Source organism: Ipomoea nil, unplaced genomic scaffold (genome assembly GCF_001879475.1).
Source record: "Ipomoea nil cultivar Tokyo-kokei standard unplaced genomic scaffold, Asagao_1.1 scaffold2036, whole genome shotgun sequence".
In the NCBI taxonomy this organism is placed as follows: domain Eukaryota; kingdom Viridiplantae; phylum Streptophyta; class Magnoliopsida; order Solanales; family Convolvulaceae; genus Ipomoea; species Ipomoea nil.
Genome location: NW_017618464.1, coordinates 4,616,009 through 4,625,858, shown reverse-complemented (window position 1 = coordinate 4,625,858; position 9,850 = coordinate 4,616,009).

Here is a 9,850-nt window from a genome sequence, read left to right as displayed (position 1 = left end):
TCCTTAGCTCAGTGGTAGAGCATTTGACTGAGGTCACTAGTTTGAACCCGATAGGGCCCTTTAACAATGATAATTTTGCCTTTCAAAAAAATGTCATATTTTTTTCCTGTTTCGTCAAACTATATGACTTAATACCAAAAGCACAAAGAGTATCATAGTCCGTGCAAAAGAAGTCCATCCCAAATCAAAACCTCCAAATATTCGTGACAGGTCCTATATATTTTTTTTGCTAGAAGCAACTTTTAAGTAGATTTGGGGAGTTTGTGATATTTGAGAAATGTTTGTTGTTGGGAAATGGATTTAGGGGGCGTTTGGTTCAGGTTATATAACATAACCAAGGGAATGTGACATTTCAAATCTCACATTCCTATGTTTGGTTCACATTATCTCAGGGAATCTAACATTCCCCAAGAATGTCACATTCCTCCACATAGGATTTTGAAGGGAATGTGATTCCCTTCAATTTCTGGTTATGTAAGATAACCTTGATTATGTTAGTTTATTACACACACACACACACATACATATATATATATATAATTATTTTTGTAATTATATATTTTTTATTTTTATTATGTTAGGTTAGCATATAAAATAATTTTGTTTTTCAAGTTCAATATTTTAGTTAATATTTTAAAATCATGTAATTATATATGATACCGTTATCTTATTTATTTATTTTAATTTTTAAATTTATTAAAATATATAAAAATATGTTAAGGATATTATAGTGTGTGAATAAAAGATAACCCTAAACCAAACATGATTATATTACATACCCCAATTTTAACCAAACACAGGAATCTAACATTCCCAGTAATCTAACATTCCCTAAGGTAATCTGACATTTCGTGAACCAAACGACCCCTTAGTGTTCACTTAGGAGTCGTTTGGTTCACTTAGTGTTAGAAAGTGGAAAAGAGACAAAACCACATTTGAAACACGTTGTCCCACTTGGATCCTAAACTCGATCCTATTTTCCACTCAAAACTGGAACAAAACCCAAACATATGATACTCATGCGTTTTTGGATTCCCCGGCGGAAGCTTCTCTGATCTGTACTTTATAGTGCCCATTTCACCTGTTGTCGGGTAATTGGTTCTAGTTGACTAAATGCAAAAATCAGACAAATATAATGAATGGGATAAATAATGTTTAAAAAGTGATCCAATATATTTGTTTATGGATTTAAATAAGTTCGATTCCTATGTAAAAAATATATAATACTGTATTGAACAAGTGAAATTTAAGTTTTTAAATAAGTTCGATTCCTATGTAAAAAATATATAATACTGTATTCAACAAGTGAAATTTAAGTTTTCAATGCTCGTATGACAAAAATATGCTGCAAATCATACTAATATATATAAGCTTGCCACCGCAATGCATTACTAAAAATTATCATTTTTTTTTTCACAAGAAAAAAAATTACATAAATTTGAACAACATCCTACTAACAAGATTAAAAATAAGAGATTTTAAACCTTTTAATTTGAATGGTAACTAGTTCTACCTTGTCTCTTATACTATTCACATGTAATGACTCTCATGTCATCAAGTAGCAACTCAAACTAATAAAATCCAAAGCTAACGTGATCATGATGCTTTGCAAGTTAATCCGAAAACTAATTACTCACTTTTGATTTATAGAAAAATGTATATATGACCATACAATTACATATAATAAATTAAATATTCGCATATTGGCTTGTTTCACCGTGTGGTAATATAGTTAGTTTATCAGTCAAATTTGACTTGTTTGACCACTATTAGCTGTTTGATTTAGTTAAACCGTTGATATGAGTATTTGATTGACTAGCTTTTTGTAATAGCTTATTGCTCCAAAACGCTAAAATTCAAAAAACTGCATAAAGTAACTTTTTCCAATGAACTTATTGAAAAAGTCATTTTGCATGTAATCGGTTATTAACTAACATTTAATTTACCAAACATCTTTCTACAATAAGCTAATGCTATCAACTAACCAAACTCAATAATCCAATCAACTAACAATTATTTACTAAATATTCCGATTATATATCGTGAGGCGTGACACGTCATAATTGAATGAGATGGCCGGACACATCTAAACGAGTAGATAAAAAGAAGAAAAAGAAGGGACTCACTAAGAAAATAATTAAATAACATATAATAATTAATATAAAATGAAGTAATTTTCCGACAAACATTGATTAAGAAATAATTAACGACTCTTTGTATAATGTATAATTTAACAAATGCACACCTCGTTTAATATTAATGTATTTATAATAATCACAAAGTCAAAGTGGGATTGTGATAACTGATAAGCTTCTAAGCACTGGCGGCACTGCAACATTGAATCCGGCCTCCCACACTAATTTGTTGCTTTTCGAGTGGATAGATGATAATTACAGGCAATAATAATACCAAATAATATAATCATCCCCTTCTGTTAAGGAATTAATTAAAGAATAATAACTTCCCAACTGCTATGGTGGTATAAATTGCAGCAGAATATTTATTAATTAATAATAGAAAATTAAAGAATAAGACAATCATCAACGTAACTATATATGTATTAAAATGATTTTCTTTTACTTTGATGGAGTGACGTGAAACGACCATATACAGACCTCCCTCTTTTGATGATGAATTATTTTTATTTTTATTCTTAATCAGCTCTTGAATACATATTATTAAACAGTTTTGGCCTTTGGGGGCTAATTAATTATTCATCAGGGAATCTAGTAATTTAAGGAACAAAACCTAACTACTCAAGTGATAGCGTAGCAGCCAATGGAGAAATTGTTGCGGTCTCAATGTGATTATGTATTTTAATTTCATTTGGGGTATATAAAAATTTCTTTACTAGATAAGAACTAGTGGTTTCTGAGAACATCGAGTCAATTTTGTAATTATAACGCTTGATAGTACATTTGTAGATAACTAATGTTGTACACACATGAGTACATGTTACATTTTGATAAGAGGATGATAGATTTGACCTTCCAAGTGCTGCCCTATCACCGGTGACGAATTTCGGCCACACCCGATAGTTTTTCGATCGTCCGGTTGTCTTCCACTGGACAAGACGACCGCCTTCTCCAGTGGAGAATATGACCAGATCTGGTCATCTTCTCCAATGGAGAAGGCGGTCGTTCGGTCATCTTCTCCAGTGGAAGACGATCGAACGATCGGAAATTGTCGATGGTGGCCGAAATTCGTCGCCGGAATTGAAATGACCTGTAATAATAGGTTATTTATCGATTTTCAGACTTCATTAACTCAATTTGACATGTTTGAGTGTTTAATTGATTTTTTAAAAAATTTAGGGACCTAATTGACTTTTGGGGTAAAATTTAAGGGTCTATTTGACCCTTTAAAAAAAAAAAAAAATGATTGCCAAAAGAAAGAAACTCAAGATAGAATAAACACTAGTGGCTGCTCAACAAATCATCAGAGCAATCATGCATATTCCACTTTTTGAGAAATTGAAGCAAATAGGCCCTCCTCCATCCTCAAGCCTTCATCATGCATGCTTCCATTTATTCAACACGTGTATAGTATAAGTATAACCATGGCCTGGCCATCTTGGCACTCATAACCGTAATTCTAATGACTGCTAGTAATGCTATATACTCCTCTTAATTTTTATTTTTATTTTTCAATTTGTTTCTCATGACGTATCAGTATTTAATTGGTAAATTATTAGCAGAAAAATTTAGGAGGTGAATAAAGCATTTTTCTCTCTAATAATTTCTTATATTTGCATAGTAAACAATACTTTCAAAATTTTAAGGGATCGTTTACTAAGGGAGATTTTTTTTTTTTTTTTTCAATTTTTTGGAAAGCTGGAGAATTAAAAATTAGAAAATAAAAAACATGTTTACTAGCACAGTTTTTTGTTTTTTATTTTTTAAAATTGGAAATATTTCTTCAATTTTCTAGAAAATTGAAGAACTTTTAAAAACTGTTTTTAAATGGAAAACAAAATCATCTATAATCTATTTGGTTACAAATCATTATAATCACATTATCTACTTACATATTTATTTATTATTATGATTACATTCATTATTATATTCTTCTACTTATCACTATCTTCTATCTTTTCTACTCGAATTTACTTTTATAAATATAGTTTATTTGTTTACACTTAAAATGACAATTATCCGCACGACCTGTTAACACGACATGAAACATGACACAAAAATAACAAGTAGTTAGTGTTTAGACTTAACGTGTCCCATGTTGACTCTTAAGAACCTGCTATGTTTTGTGTCTTAATGGGTCAACCTGTTAAATCTATTAGGAATCCGTTTAATTAACCAGTTAATATATCAAAGGGAAAATGACACTTTTTCCCCCTTTGTTATATATTTATAGCACTTTTTCTCCCTAAATTATTTAAGTGGCAGTTTTTCCCCCTGATATATTAAATGGACATATTTACCCTTAAAATAAATATTTCATTTATTTTTCTTCTCCAACAAATTATAACCACGATTTGAAAAAATAAAATACATTAAGTGTTAAATTTAGAATATTTTAAAAATAAAAAAATAAAATTTTAAAAGAAAGTTTGAACCAGCCGTTCAAATTGGATCCAAAATCGTGAACCGACGGTTCAAAATAAAACTCAAATCGCGATTATATATACTTATATGTGAGAGTCAATATAAATGCGGAAAAAATATACACTATTTGCAAATATTATAATTCTAATTTAAGCTATTGCTAGTAGTTGTTCCGATTTGAACCTCCGGTTCACGGTTTAGGATCCATTTTTTTCCAGTTCACGATTTTAATAAACGGAAATCCAAATATTGGGTTATGTTATGAATCATAACCGGAATTTTTTAATTTGATTGCTATAGTGTTTGGTTCAGTTCGAACCGAACCGTGGTCATCCCTATGTATAAGCAATAATTTGGTGAAGAAGAGAAATAAATAAAATATTTGTTTTAAGCGTAGAAATGTCCATTTAATATTATCAGGGGGGAAAAACCGTCACTTCTATAATAATTGAGGGGGCAAATGTGAATACATGAATAACTCATGGGGAAAAAGTGCTATAAGCATATAACACAGGGGAAAAAAGTGTCATTTTTCCTATATCAAATGTAAAAAATTAAAAATCTTACATATATTAGACTTAAAAGTAAAAATTATATTTATTCAATTTAAATCAAACATATCCAAAAATATTATAAATATAAAGTCTAGAAATCACTCGAAATTAAATTTGTGTTAATTTTAATATTTTATAAAGTTAGTCTAACATAATGTAAATTTGAAAAAAAAAAAAAAAAAAGAGTGCTAATATATAAATTTTCTAAATACAGAACAGAAAATGAAAATTGAAAAATTAAAATATAAAAAACATAGAAAGTAAACCAATAACCCCTAAACCTTCCTCAGCAAAGACGACTAAACTCTTTCTTAATTAAATAACCAAACAGTTACTCCTGCGTCTAAGACCATCCATGCATTATAATATTACATACAGCCAGCATGATAGAAAAGGTTCTCGAAGAATTCATCCATACAATATAATATAATAATTTAATACAAATATTTTACTATCTATGCGGATCGGAGGAGCCGCCGAGGCTAGGGGAGGTTGGTTGGTGGCGTGAACCTTTCACCGGCCATTGCCAGCTGACGATATACGACACAGTCGGATTAGTGGAATGTATACTCACAACAAGATTCATGAATATCGCCATATATGTAATAATATATTACACAATATAACCAACCCCACTGCCAAAAAATGTTGACAATAAAGCTCCATGCTACCTAGCTATGAACTCCGATCCGCAGGAGCTATATAACCTTAATTTCCATCCCATTTGATAATACTATGAATCTGTACACAATATTCCGAACGGTTTAACCTTTTAATTGACACGTCAATTGTTTCAACTTAGGGTGTTTGATAAACCAGCATAGATTGTCTATTGCTGATCGGTTCAAATAAAAAACGTCAATAAATAATTTCCATTTGGAATACGTCAAACTTGAAATATTTTGATTATCAAGCAAATAGTCTAATCAACCTGTCTAGGGTTGTCCAGCAGTGCATTTGTTGTTTAGTGAGAGTTTTGTCAGCAAATGTAGTCGCCTAGGTTAGATACATGTCACGAGGTTGCCGGTAAGGTTTCATGTTGAAGGTGAAGATATATGAGATGGTTGATATATATATATATATATATATATATATATATATATATATATATATATATATATATATTTGCAGTACACTGGATGAAATGATTAATATGATGAAATAAAAAGAGTGAAGTGAGGGAAGAGGGATGGATGAAATGCATGAGATCCATAATCATGCACGTAGCTAGGTAGCTAGCTAAGCTAGCTAATTATCATAAAATGATACGCCATATTTGAGCTAGAAGGGAAGAACCTCTTCAGTGCAGGCCATTTTCTCTGCTCTTCTGTGATGAAGACTATTCAACTTCATTTCAATTCAATTCTTAACCTATATATATATTGGATCTTTCAATTCATTGAGTTGACAGAAAGTTTCTTTGCCTAAACTCTCTTTCAATCCTGCGAGCCTCAGAGACTGCCCACGATCGATGCCTACTGATAATGATCGTGTTTGCATCTCGATCGAACAATTTTGGTTGTTGCTATCTCTTGGTATAATAATGGGTATTTATTTGTCATTGGTTTTTGGGATTATAATTGACTTTTAATTTGATAATGTACTGTAATATGACAATAATAAAGAACAAAAGAAATTTATAGATTTTCTCGCTAGAGAGTCCTTTCTCGATGACCAGGGTTGTGAATAATTGATAAATAGTTATCTTGTCTTTCTTTAATTTTCATGGTGTCGGGGATTGGTGTGGAATATTTCTTCCAATATTATAGTGTAACATGACTATAGGGAACAAAATTGAATTTCAAATTAAATTTGCTAGCTAGTTACAAACTTCTTTTAGCATGATTATTGAGGGTTGTGAGGTTGTTTCCTTTAGAGGATTGTTCTAGTAGATTAGAAGTATCACTTAAGACTTGCTCCCAGCGACATGATGAGTATTTGATTCTTGCAACACGAATGTTGAGGCCGGGGTTTGGGTTTGGGAATTTGGATGACCCCACCCCCTTGTGCACAGAAGTGTATATTTAGGGTTGAGACTCAAGTTAGATTGATTCGATTTATCTCTTTATGGGTTGAGACGTTTCATCGGTCCAAAATATAATCTAGTAAAACTAGAAAATCTAATGAGTTATAAAAAAACTAAAATGAAATAAAGGATTGTGAGTTGTTAAGTGCGTGGAATCCCTATTCTAGTTAATAATATAGTACAATATAACATGGCTATAAGAAACAAAAATTGCTTTGCAGATTTTCTTGCTCGAGACCCCTTGCAGGATGACTAGGGTTGTGAGTTGTTAAGTGGAATCCCTATTCTAATAAAACTCATGCTTATAATATATAAATAATAAATATACTTTCTAATTATTTGTTTAAACTTTTAGTTAAGACTTAAAAAAAAAATAACGTATTTATCAATTATTACATCCAACCATCCATTGATAGTATAATCCATTATATTTTAGCCACTTAAATTTAATCTTTTTTCTGGTCAATTTTCTTCACCAAATTTTTATGACCGTCCACCTTGAAAAATGAAAAGTGGACGAAAATTTACAAATTTCAACTAAAATTTATCTACTTTCTTTTTTCACCTAAGATAGATTGAAAAGGGGACAAAACATGCATTTTTTCTTTTTCAGTCAAACTTTGTGAGTGCAATTTTTTTTTTTTCAAATTGCAATTAATTATTTGGAAAAAAAAAAAAAAAGAAGCATCCTTACTGTACAAAACATTAGCTCATTGAATTCAGTGTATATTGCCACTGATTGCTGGCTACTGGCTAGCTTAGCATACCTAAGTTAGTTAAAGCCTTAACACAACTGTACGTTAATAATAATAATAATAATAATAATAATAATAATAATAATAATAATAATAATCTAAGTGTTTCATGGTTGGTCTTGAACTGTCCTACACGTGGACAGTGCAAAAACATTAATAAAGCATATAGGTCCCAAGTACTTGCCCTAATGAGTCAAATAATAAACAAATTGTAAGGTACAGGAGATGTGATTATACTAAGAAAAGGCGGTTTTAATGAGTGATTCTGGGATTAAACAACCGACCCATTTCTGAACAGAATTGAAGCATAATTAAGGTTGCTTAATTAATTTAGAATTAGTTTGAATAATGTCAGGACAGACAGTGCTTGGATATATACTTATCAGTTGTACTGAATCTCAGATCGATCGGAGGAGGAGAGATTCCAGACCGACTTTAATTTTTCTGGGATTAACAAGCTAGAGAAATGGAATGACAGCCATTGTCCAGAGCGTTAAATGTCGGCGCAACGACATATTTAGTTTTATTTGGATGGATATTATTAATTAGGGGAATAATAGAAAATGTTTAACAATTATTATATATGTTGTTGTCAATATATCTATCATTAATTCATTATCTTAATTTTACACTTCCTGAGTAGATATATTTGTTTTTTTATGTGCATTGACATTTGGTCCTATTGATTGAACTATTAAATTATCGTAATTTACATTCTTTTAAATGTTCTGTCAAGTGCACTTGTTCAAATTTTAGGAAGAAATTTTATAATATTTTAAACAGATAATTACACAAGATTCAGACTAGAATTGCAGTATATTTATAAAATATGTTACTTTAATATAATTTTCGTTCAGAAATTATGCGAAACGGAAACGTTTCAAATCACATTGTTTGCATGCATGCCACGTGGTGTTTGTTTTTATTATTTATTTTTCTTTTTCTGATATCCTTTTTTGGTCATTTGTAACAGGGAAATTATTATTTCATACGTGCACTGACTCCAATTCTCCATCTGTGTAGTAAGCACTCCCTCCGTCAATATGTAGTATTTTAATGGTTCAAATTATTATTTTTGAGAACATGTAAATCAATAGGTTACACAATTTAGGGTGTGTTTGGTTGGTGGGTTTTGTTCATAGGAATGGATATGAAAGTGATTGTTGTTGTTTGGTTGATAGGTTTTTAGAATATTATTATGGGTTTTGAATACCCCATCAATTGAAAAACTCATACCCAAATAAAATAAGGGTTTCATTCTCTTATTCATTCTCAAGCACTACTATTAGTAACCATTCTCATTCCATTCTACTACCAAACATGTTAAATACTTTCACCAAAACGCATTACCATTACCAAGTATTTGATACCCATTCCGATTTTGATTCCTATGTGTGAACCAAACACACCCTTACTTAAGTTGTCAAAACTGCACAACAGGAATATTGGAGACCCTCAAAATTAAGGTCTACAGCTTGGTAACGATGTAACATAATTAGCTTATTAGTCAATTTTAACTTGTTTGACATGATTAAACATTTAATATAAGTATTTGATTAATCAGCTTTTTATAAGAGCTTAGTGCTTCAAAATGCTAAAATTCAATAACTTTTAAGCAACACGCGCGTGGACCGTAGTCGCTTATGAGTGGCGTTGAAATTTGAAATTCGAACCCAAGTAGACTGTAACCGTAATCGCTTATGAGTGGCGTTAAAATTTGAACCCTTGACCTTTGGCATACCTATGATACCAAATTGAAGCGTGTGCTCTATCTCAACTAAAAAAAACTTAAGTTGATAGTTGGATTGCATATTAATGTTAATGGGTATTTGCTCAACAAAATTTACTAACAGCTATAATTATAGAATGTAGTGAGTGAACAGTGCGTCCGCCAACTCGAAAGAGACAGCTCAGTGCATGAACCCTGCCACCATTTCTCACCTATATAAACCTCTG